The sequence below is a fragment of the Ostrea edulis genome, chromosome 6 (assembly GCF_947568905.1).
Source record: "Ostrea edulis chromosome 6, xbOstEdul1.1, whole genome shotgun sequence".
Lineage (NCBI taxonomy): Eukaryota > Metazoa > Mollusca > Bivalvia > Ostreida > Ostreidae > Ostrea > Ostrea edulis.
In genome coordinates, this window is record NC_079169.1 from 2,879,546 (window position 1) to 2,891,770 (window position 12,225).

The 12,225-nt window shown below is 35.3% G+C and overlaps 3 non-coding genes across 3 annotated transcripts; 1 reads left to right on the forward strand and 2 right to left on the reverse strand.

Annotated features, from left to right (window-relative positions):
- Positions 1-2,714: 2,714 nt before the first annotated feature.
- Trnag-ucc (transfer RNA glycine (anticodon UCC)) lies at positions 2,715-2,786 on the reverse strand. Its single transcript has one exon. It is a non-coding gene; the product is annotated as a tRNA-Gly (tRNA).
- Positions 2,787-5,212: 2,426 nt separating this feature from the next.
- Trnag-ucc (transfer RNA glycine (anticodon UCC)) lies at positions 5,213-5,284 on the reverse strand. Its single transcript has one exon. It is a non-coding gene; the product is annotated as a tRNA-Gly (tRNA).
- Positions 5,285-7,735: 2,451 nt separating this feature from the next.
- Positions 7,736-7,807, forward strand: Trnag-ucc (transfer RNA glycine (anticodon UCC)). The gene has a single exon. It is a non-coding gene; the product is annotated as a tRNA-Gly (tRNA).
- The last annotated feature ends 4,418 nt before the right edge of the window (positions 7,808-12,225 follow it).

The following is a 12,225-nucleotide window of genomic DNA, read 5'->3' on the forward strand; positions in this document are numbered from 1 at the left end:
ATATAGATGACTGGACTGATTTTTTCCATGAGTTTACTTTAAACAAACAGTGTATGCCATTTAGTAACCATATACCACCAGAGACGTTACATTTATTTGTGCGAGACCAAGAACTCTTGTACATATTTGCTTTGATTGGGATTGATTTTCGTTTTCGCGCCCCTTCCCCACCATTTTTGCATTACTGCCACTGAAATACGTAATTCACAATATTAAATAGTTAGTATGTACATTGGGTAAGAATTCTAAAACACGCAACAACTATTCTGGTTTCATAGGCGTCGGAAAGTGTGTGTGTGTGTGTGGGGGGGGGGGGGGGGGGGGGGGGGGGGGGGGGGGGGGGCTAAACCAACAAAAAAGTTTCTACGTCGTTTGGGGGAGGGGGTGTTATTATGTCTATTATGTCTATCTTTGCAAAAAAAGTGGAGGGGGCTAAGCCCCTCCCTAGTCCCCCACCCGGTTCCGACGCCTATGGGTTTTATATTTGTAAACAAAGTGAATCAGTTATCATTTACCTGTTGTTTTCATTAAATGACAGCCAACCTTGAATGTAACATATTTAAAGTTTTTATGTAATAGACCAGTCGGGCTATTTTTCCATAATTTTTAATAGGCCAGGCCATAAAACCAGTAGTCTGAGCCATGGCTTAGATTTGAATTTTACATTATTTACACAAGCACTTGTTTCGTATCTGATCACCCCCTTCTTTTTCTCTCCACAAGATAGCTAACTCAATTTCAGACACCAATTTCAAACTCCTATATATATATTTTTAAAAATATATCATTAATCAACATTAACGGGGGTATTTTGATATAGTTTAATTTGAGATACTTTTCTCTTGTCAAAAAATTGTTCCAGCTGTCCTCTGTCAAGCCTTTTTATCGTAAACCACTCATTTTGTCTGTTTAAAGCAGAGAAAGAAACATTATCTTTTTAATTCATAGTCTAGCTGTTAGAGGTTATTTATAAACCTTGTTGGCCACATATAGAGTCGTTGTACATATATGTAAATATACGCTTCCTAGATTCTAAATATTTAGAGGATGTAGAAGTATTCTTGCACTTAATTTTTTACTCAAAGCAAACACGAGAATAGAGGGGAAACAACTGAAAATCCCACGATACAGTTAATTACACTAAAAAGAGTAACAATTCCATTTTTAGTGTAACAATTGCCCTGTTAGGGAATTGAGTCCAACCTTTTAAACAGTCGTAGTGATGAACCATCGGAATATTTTTTCGTGATTGATTATCAGTATAATCGGACGCACTATAATTGATTATTAATCGATTAATTTCAAGTATTAAATTTGTTTATTATTGAATGAAGAATGAATTGGTAAAGAATTTGGGGTGATTTCTGAAATGCATTTTTGATGTATTTTTTATCATTGGATTCATTTATCTAATTAATACTTATGAATTAGTTACATTCACAGAAAATAAATCAAAATATCTTCCTTGCACAAAATAAAATAATTTACCTCGGACTTCGAAAGGCCGGGGAAATAATAGCTCCGAGGGATTGACACATAAACTGGTCCTCCAATATGATTCTATAGTCTGTTTCCCAAAAGATTCGATGTAGCGCGCGCCCTCTGTCGTCATAATGGTAAAACAACGAACAAATGTTGAAATGCAGTAAACGAATGAGCAAATTCGAATGTCGAACTATCATCGGACGGATTACCAAAATTTTTTTTACTGTAAGGTAGCAGGGGACAGTTTCGCACTATAGTCCCGGTCAACTTTTTCAAAAAATGGAATTGCCCCGTATTTGAAGTGATATTACATGTGTAAAAATGTATACAATAATTTTAGGATGCATGTCAAATGTAGCGGAGTGCTTAGTAAAAATGTTGATATACAACATGTAGGTGTCACCATGATTCCTAGCATATAGATGGGTGCAAATACGAAACTAAGACACGTGGTCAGTTGCTGAAGAAATTCCGGTGAAAACATGCAGGGTCTAGCAAAAGGTCTGTAGCTGTGAGGGAAGGTGGATGGCCCCATATGAGAGGTAGATTTTTGAGAAGGGCAGATAGGGTTCTTGATTGTGCACAGTGTCTAAATCCCCATGTTTGGTACTGTGATGGTGTGGGGGTGGTGCGGATTAGCCCAAATGAGGGAAAATCAAAGCAAAAAAGGGGAACCTGCTCAGAGCATGTTTTGTGCACCAGCACCAGTATTTATAGATTACATGTAATTTAGGGTCATAATTTATTAACTACACTAATATGAAATACAAGTATTGACATAAAAGGGAAATATGATTTTTCATTAGTCTGTCATAATCTGACTTTGGTGTATACCCCCTATCCACATGTTTCAAAACCAAAGAAACTGTCCCCTGCCACCTAACTCGCAACTGCAATGTGCAAATGCTGAAATACGGATGACGAAGATCTAATTTCAAATTTACATTGAATAAATAATGCATTCACTTGTTACGCATCTACACAGACATTACATTCCTTTACATCTTACGCCATTCAAATAACGAATATACTGTTATGTACTACAAATGTCAAGATAACGATTAACATTTTTCTATTTTACATTGAACCAATGGCGCATTTAGTAACAACAAATACATAATTACAAAGATAGAATATTGAACACTTTGGCTCTCCATAAAGATGTAGCTATGATTTTTTTTCATGAGTCAGTGATCTTCATGAATGCTTAATCAGTTTTAAAAAATACATGCGTCGGCCGGGAATTGAACCCGGATCGACTGCTTGGAAGGCAACCATGCTAACCATTACACCACCGACGCTATATATTTCTGATAAAAATGACTCTTTGTTAGGTATCCTCAGGTAATCAACACATGAATGATCCCGACACGGCATAAATTATCACCATGTTTTTGAGAAAGGTTTTTTCCTTCGTTATCTTCGAATTAAAAAACAAATTGGTAACTGTATTACCTTTTCAAATTGAAAAGGGTACTATCATTTTTAGTTCAGAGTATAACATTAATTACTCTTGACCCGCTATCATTATTAGTCAAATAAAAGTTTCTTTGTCAAAGTCGAGCTCAAACTCAAACTGGCAACTGTATGAATTTTGTAAAGTAAAAGGTTACATTTATTTTCAATACAGAGTATAATATTAATTAATTTTGACCAGCTTCTATAGCTAGTGTTTTATACAAAATTGTATTAGTTCCTTTACTCTTAATACTCCATCTGACATTAGTAGTGGAAGTTGAGAGTAAGCGAAGCGGACAATTGGCTTGCGAAGATGTTTCATCATTATCACATAGATTTCTAAAATATATGTAAAACATCGTAAAAAGCAGAAGGAATTTATTAATACCTTTTGTTCGCATGCAAACTATTACAGATATATTAATTAAAATTATCCCTACAAGAAGCGAATTAGTAGCGACGGACTTTAATCAGACTTAAATTTCTGTACAATGCAATGGTTATAAGAGGGCGTTACGCTACGCTCCACAACAGTGAAGCTTGCGTAGCGCGCCCTCTGGTGAGAGAATGGGTCACAACACGATATAAATTTACGCGCGAGCTACACTCGCATGACTTGGCGACTGACGTCATAAATTCAAATTGGGATCGAGATGCGAAAAATAATTATAACTTATAAGTGTTATCCAATTGTTTTCCTAAGAGTTATAGTGGATCTAAGAGGGTTGGAAGATGTAAAATAGCTTATTAACTCTTCTCCTTCCATATGGCTTATTGGATAGACTTGAAACTTTATAGAATGCTTAATTGTCATTTGTAGATGTGCATATTGTCGGAATGGGAGGATCCAAAGTTTTTCCTAGAAGATATAGTGGATCTAAAAGGGGTGGAGGATGTAAAAATACCTTGTGAACACTTCTCCTATATGGCTTATCTAATAGACTTGAGAATTTGTACAATGCTTCAATGCCATTTGTAGATGTGCATGTTGTAGGGACAGGGGGATCCAATTGTTATCCTTAAAGTTGAAGTGGATCTGAGGGGTGTAGGGTATAAAATAGTTTGTGAACGCTTCTCCTCCTATATGGCTTATCAGAGTTCATGTCTATCTTCCTGCCCATGCTTTCTCCTCCATACTATTCAATACATTAAGGGGGATGTTTCCTATATTTTAAGAATTAATTGGTTGATTGACAACAAACTTGGTACACTGGTACAGCATATATAAGGAGTAGATGACCCCTATTGATTCTTAGGTCACATGGTCAGTCCACTCTTGACATAGGAAGATATTATCTGCTCAATATTTTGAATTGGCGATACTACTATCAATTAAATGAGGCATGGGTATAACCCTTTCAATGTTGCAACTTGGGGGGCATATGTGTTTTAGAAACATCTCTTGTGTTGTATTATATGAATTACAGGTTTCAGTGTGCTCAGTTTCGAGAATAGCATAAAAGTATTTGATAATTAAATATCTTGAAGATTGACAGTTTACTCCATGCACTGACAGGAATGATAAACTGTGATATTCATAAATGGTGAACATTTATAATTTTAGCTCACCTGAGTCAAAGGCTCAAGAGAGCTTTTCTGATCAAAATTTGCCCGTCGTCGTCGTCGGCGTCATAAACTTTTTACATTTTCGACTTCATGCGAGTTGATGAATCACCTACTTGCTTGAAAACAATGGGATAAGACTATATCAAACAAGCGTGTCACATGGAAAACCAAGTATTATACATTTGCTAAGATCTGTCTCTGGCAACTAATGACATAAAATCGAAAGTGACACAGCTAATTAAGCCATGATACGCTCATTTACGTACATTTCCATTACTTACCATTGAGTCCGTCATTATTGGATTTTGATCAGTGGAAGAATCCATTCGACATCCGATGCCTGGCTTTCGTTCTTTGAACATCGGAAGGCCTCGGGTACCAGGCTACTACACGGGCAGATAAAAACAAGCGTTTTTTTCTATTCTGAAATCAAATGTATGAACATAGATTGGCACGAATAATTGCTGTCAGATTAGTCGGTCCGAATTTTATCACTTAACTTATGTGATATGATCCGATCATGATCGGAAATACACTGACGAAATACCTGGTTAGACATCTTTCTTTTCATCGAAAATTTATTCAAACACTAGTACATAAATTGGGCATCTACATTTTAACTATCTGAGAAAATATGGCTAAAAAAAAATTTCGATGATGTTACAATATCGTGGAACAATAATTAAGAAGATTTTAAAATAAATCCGTCGGCCGGGAATTGAACCCGGATCGACTGCTTGGAAGGCAACCATGCTGACCATTACACCACCGACGCTTATGTTTAAAACATAATTTAATATTTTGTTACGTATCCAGGTAATCAAACTGAATGAGCCCGATACAGCATTTATTATCACTATTTTTTAGATAAAAGTTTCCTTTGTTAAAGTTGAATTCAAACTCAAAATGGCATCTATATATAACTTTTGTAAAGTGAAAATGTTACAATTATTCAAGTAGGCCTATGCGGAGTATAATATTAATTCTGACACATTTCTGGTGCTATACATGTGTCTGGTCTAATGCGTGGAACTATTTCCTTCACTCGTAATATTTCATCTGACACTAGTAGTGGGAGTTTAGTAGGAGTATCCACATATCTTTTTTTTCATTAGCATAAATTAAATATGTCAACGTCACAGAAAGCTGTTTTACGAGGAGACGTGCTCCTGTGAACGAGAATATAAGAATGACATTCTTAGTTTCGCAGAACAAGCTACACGTACATCACACAGAATGGGCGTTACACGTACATCACACAGAATGGGCGTTACACGTACACCACACAGAATGTGTGTTACACGTACATCACACAGAATGGGCGTTACACGTACATCACACAGAATGGGCGTTACACGTACATCACACAGAATGGGCGTTACACGTACATCACACAGAATGTGTGTTACACGTAAACCACATAGAATGGGTGTTACATGTACATCACACAGAATGGGTGTTACACATACACCACACAGAATGAGTGTTACACGTACATCACACAGAATGGGTGTTACACGTACATCACACAGAATGGGTGTTACACGTACATCACACAGAATGGGTGTTACACGTACATCACACAGAATGGGTGTTACACGTACACCACACAGAATGGGTGTTACACGTACATCACACAGAATGTGTGTTACACGTACATCACACAGAATGGGTGTTACACGTACACCACACAGAATGTGTGTTACACGTACATCACACAGAATGGGTGTTACACGTACATCACACAGAATGGGTGTTACACGTACACCACACAGAATGGGTGTTACACGTACATCACACAGAATTGGTATCTTACACCAAGATTTGAAAGAAAAATGTTTAAGACGTGTTTACAATCAATATAGAGGGGTCGATGTTTCCCCAATGAGTTTTAATTAAGGATGAAGCACTTAGTTTTCACTATGTTAAAATTTGCATTATTCTGCAATAGTAAATGTAAATAATGCAATAAAAAGTTTATGCCGAAACGAATTTTAATCAACTAAAGGGGTGTAGTTTGAACATGCTTTTTGACTTAAATTAATCAAAAGTATTTGCATGATTTGGTCACAAGTTCAATTGTTTCAGAAATATTTCAACTGGCAAAAATTTCAGACAGATACATTGATCAAAATGAAGATAAAAATTAGCGACACAGATATTAAAACTAAAAGAAGTAAAACACATAGTTTTGTAGGACTGCATAAACTGTCATCTTTGATTTGCTATCTGATGGGGAAGTATACCTGAATTGTCTCACGCCGTTTGATGTGAACGCCCACCACGAAGACATTATTGACTTCGACCAATGGCAGCGCGAATGGGTCCTTAAGTTACCCCCGGTCATATAATCATGTTATACATACGTACTATAGGAGAACTTCCCTTATTTGCTTCACACGAGACATATATAAATCTTATCCTAACATATATTTGAAGTTAATTTTGTTGTACGTTTTAAAAATTTGTATCTTATATATATTTACGTATATGTTATATATTGTTCACTGCAACTCTTAAACGTTTGGAAATTTGAAATTGTTTGGTCACTGAAAATAATTTGAGAGGAAAACAACAGGTAGAGAATCTGCTCTGTTCTGCGAACTTATGCCACAACTTCTTACGAGCCCACCACCCTTTTTTATTTGGTATACAAGTTTACAAATACGACTAATTTAATATATGCTGGTATTGGAGTAGTGCAACGTATCAAATGACATATGCCTAACAGCAGTAAAACACGTTAATGCTATTGCCAACCTGATCATGCTGATGGAGGGATCTATATTACGCTATAAGAAACCAGGTTAATTTTGTTAAAATTTTGTTAATTTTGTTTAAAACACCGTGTTTACTCGTGGTACTGAAAATTTTATGAAAAAATACACTCGACACACGGAGAGCTGCTGATTACCAATTTCATATCCTATCGAAGTGATAAATGTTTCCTTATCATACTGTTTTTAATATGCTGTAAATATACATGCAGGCTATAAAACATTAACGGAATACATATTTTGTAAGAGCGAGCAATATAATGAGATCTCTAGGGCTGAATAGATAAAAAAAAAAACAAACATAAAAGTTCCTGCGTTTACAATCACTTACAAGCACATTTTTGTAAATCAAGATAAAGGTGTACATACACCGTACTTGCCTGCAGGAGGTAGAGGGATGAACTTTGAAATTAATTATTAGAATCTACTGCTTACACAGACGTCGTAGAGCGTCGGTGGTGTAATGGTTAGCATGGTTGCCTTCCAAGCAGTCGATCCGGGTTCAATTCCCGGCCGACGCATTATTTTTAGAAAAAATCCTCTGAAATATAAAGCTTAATTTAAGTTGAACAAAGACTTTTTATTTCACAATCCTGGAACTAAATTGCTATTCATATTTTTGACCACACAATTACTCCTGTCCTATATGGGAGTGGAAATTTGGGATTTATTAACCCATTCTCATCAAAGTTTAGAAAAGATAAAATTGTAATCAATATTCTGAAAAACTTAAAATGTGAAAACTTGCATATCAAGCTTTGTAGACAAGTTTTAGGGGTTCATGACAAAGCATCAACGTTTGGAGTTATTCAGAGCTTGGTAGATTTCCTCTATCCTACAACTTTGTAAGCAATATGCTGAATTAGTGGTACCGGTTAGAAAACATAGAACCTTTTAACAACATAATATTCAATGCATACACAACATCTGAGGAACTTCATGACAATAACATTCCTTCCTGGTTTAGCTCTATAATTGCCATTCTTACATATTTCCAAATATTAATTCTACAAAAACAAAGATTGAATCTACGAACACGTTTAAGAAACAAGTACATATTGCTCTCAGATCATTGTACTTGACCCATTGATACTAGACAGCTAAAACATTTAAATTCTAAACTTAGAACATACGTTCCTTTCAAAGAAAGAATTATTTGTCAATTATTAAAAATGATGGTTACAGAAGCTTCAGCAGGCTCAGAATCACTGAAACTGGTAGATACAGAAATATACTTGCACATCTTAGAATATGCTCACATTGTAATTCTGATGCTGTGGGTGATGAAATGCATTTTCTATTGTGTTGTGATAAGTTTGGTTTTGAAAGACTAGAACTGTTGATGGTAATAAATGAAGAATGTTCTAATTTCAGTTGTCTACAAGACTTGGACAAATTTATATGGTTAATGAATAGTGAAAATCCAAAAATTCGAATGTCTGTTTCCAAATTCATAAACTTGTATTGTATTCTGTACAGGTATATGTATTACATATACATTCAGGTTTTCAATCTTTTTTCCTCTTTTTTTAAAAAAAAAAATACAGATGCATGAATACTCTTGAACCCCATCGTTTGGTACGAAGTGAAACAAATCTATTTACCCTTTTTGTGATTTACATTTTCATGAAAGGTGTATGCAAATGGGTATGAAAGGTGAAGATAACGAACAGTGATCAATCTCATAACTCCTATAAGGAATACAAGTGTTGGGCAATAGATATAATTATGGGATATAGATATAATAAGTATGTTAATGACTATATGACAATATGTTCATTATGGGCGTTATAACGATCTAGGTTGCTAATAAAACCAATGTCATTGGGTCAAATGCTGTCTGATGTTTTTCATACCAATTGTTAGGCTGTTCTTGGCACACTGGTTTTGACTATGTATTGCTCCGTTTATTTGGCCAAGATAGTGGGCTTACGGCGGATGTGACCGATCGGCATGGGATGTTTACTCATCTTAGGCACCTGAGCCCACCTCCGGCATATACAGGGGTTGATGTTTGTCCAACTCCTAAAATTGTATTCCTTATAGGAGTTATGAGATTGATCATTGTTCGTTATCTTCACCTTTTCATAATTAACATTATAAATTTTTATTTTCAAGCCATTACGATTTCTGAATTGTATATTCAGTCACGCAGCGTAACATAATTCTCAGTATTTAATACTGATGTGTAATTTCATACACACGTGTAGTTGTTTCATTTCTAAGATTTTTATTTTGAAGAGTATATAAACCTTATAATCTCTCCAAGGTATGGGATAAAATAAAACGAATATTTACATAGAATAGGTAATATTGTTTGGTAAATGCATAACATTGCACTTAAAACTTTTCTAGCATTGCCGTCTGTATGGGTCTTGCTGTGTGTCTTGTTGTATTATACTGATATTTTTTCAAACTAACCTGAATTATACGAAACAGTCTGATGTGAATTGCATAATAAATCAACATCTCTGCTTGGAGTTATGTACTAAGTGATGCAAAATACCCCATTCAATTTAACCATTAAAAATATGTAGAACGACTAAACATAACGATTACAGTGAGTTGTTAAAGTGAATTGTTAACCACCTGTCTTGTGAAGAATGAGCTAGTTTAAACTGGAGGTGGTTATGATGCATTTGAGACAAAGTTTATTTCAAAAGTTTCTATACCATTTATTTCAAACACCTCTCTGACTTTACACAGATACAGAAAAACACAACGAACTATACCATCGACATACAAAATAGGTCACAAATCTGTTATTCCCGCTGATAATTTTTTATTGGAAATGATGCAATTGTAATATTACGGACTTGACAATTGGTAATTTACATGGATGTACTTGTATTAGAATTTAATGCAAAACATCAATGAACGTAATCTATTGAACTTAAAGAAGAATTAATAAACAATCTCTCTTTCTATTGATGTCAATGAAACTTGTTGTTCTTCTTGCTGATAAATGATATGTTCATTGATGCGATCAATTTTAAAACAATTTATTAGACCAGTAGACTACATTTCACGCTTGAGCACATGTCGGAGAAATACGGATATCGATAATTCCTTCATCGTGCGTTGGAGAGGATATTATTATTTTATTATTATTAACATTTATAAAGCGCGCAATCTTATACTAAACTGTAACCAAAGGCGCTGTAAATTAAGTAAAACACGTTAAAAATAACTGAGATAAGAGCGAAATTAACATTTCAAAGGGGGTACTCTACATCGTCATAATGGCTGACTTCCTTTTAAAACATGAATGAAAATATAAACATCAGCAATATTTGTCTTTTCGTTTAAAACACTATTGCCTAGGTGAGTAGCTCAGTAGGTTAGCACATCGACTACTGAACTGTAGATTGCGGGTTCGAGTTCAGCAGGGGTTTTCATTTTTTTTCCAGATTGCTTTCTACTAAAACTGAATGTTTTGACTAAACAAAGTTTTGAAAGTTATCAATTTCATAATATTGTTGCACATAACCTCCACTTTTCATCCACATCAAATTTCTCTGGTGTAGCACACCTCCTTAAGACGGCGTTTGAAATGGCCGTATTAACTTATTATAAGTTTATTTTGCGGCAGTCCATTCCATACAGTAGGTCCTGATATGGCGAATGACCTTGAGGCGAACGTTTTGCATTTAACGACAGGGACATTGAGTGTTTCGGCTGTTGTATGCTGATCTTCTCATGCTCAACATTTCTCTGAGATATGAAGGACTATTATTGCGACACGTAAAAACAATACAAGCGATTTTAAAGTTGGTTTGAAAAGAAACTCTTAACCAATGCAAAATATTTAGGGCTTCTCTAGAACTGTCGGTAGATTTCCATTTGAGTATTCACTTTTGGTTTCTTGATATTGTCAAGTACCATATACACTGAAATTTAGATAATTAATGACAACATCAAACTTTAGAACGTGAACAAAACTATGTATATTTATTTCTAAAATTCAGGAGTTTGTCTGCTGTCCTAACTAACATGTATATTTATTAAATGTCCGAATCTCTTTGTATGCATTACGCCCCCCACATCTATATTTTGTGCCAATGAACATATGCATGCATGTATTATTTATATATTCATACCCTTGGGAATATTGTTTATATAATTACCAAATCAAAGTTATGTATCTCATGTACCATTGTGAATGGTTTGAGCGAATAAATGAAATGAAAAACAATTAGGGCTTCTCTAGAACTGTCGGTAGACTTCTATTTGAGCACAACTTTTGCAGCACGATTTTGAAGCAGTTGCAATCTTTTAATAGTACAATTTGGTAGGCCGTATAGCACACCATTAGCATACTCCGGATGACTGGCCACCACAGATTGCATATTAACTGTCTGCACGAATCTACAGTTAGGTATTTCCGAATTTGTTTAATTTGAAATGGTCCTGCATTTACCCTTACAAACCTTTTAAAATTTAGATGTTCATCCAGGTAGCATCCAAGGTATTTTATGCAAGTTGATCTTAGTACATTTTCTCAAACTACGTATATTGATGTGCTAGACAAAGAGAACATCTGCTGGCTTCCAAACAGAACAAATTCAGTTTGACTTAGATTAAGTTTGAGTCTCTTTAGGTTCGTCCAGTAATTGACATCCACTAGAACTGCCTCCAGACATTGTATCACACGTGATTAGTCTGTTATGTTTTTGGGATTCACACTATCATGCCCAAAATGGTCGTCAGCATACCCAAATAGTGAGACACCGGTTCCTTTGATGAAGTTTGGAAGCGTACTTGCATAAACGGTATACAAAACTGGGCCACATGTACTGCCTTGCAGTGCTGAGAAATCTGGATGTAGACGTTGTGGTTTTGACGCGTTGATATGGACTTCCGCCATCCGTGAGGAAAGATACGTTTGGAACCATTTAAGTGCCGAATTTGACACCCCAAATGTGGTATGCAGAACCTC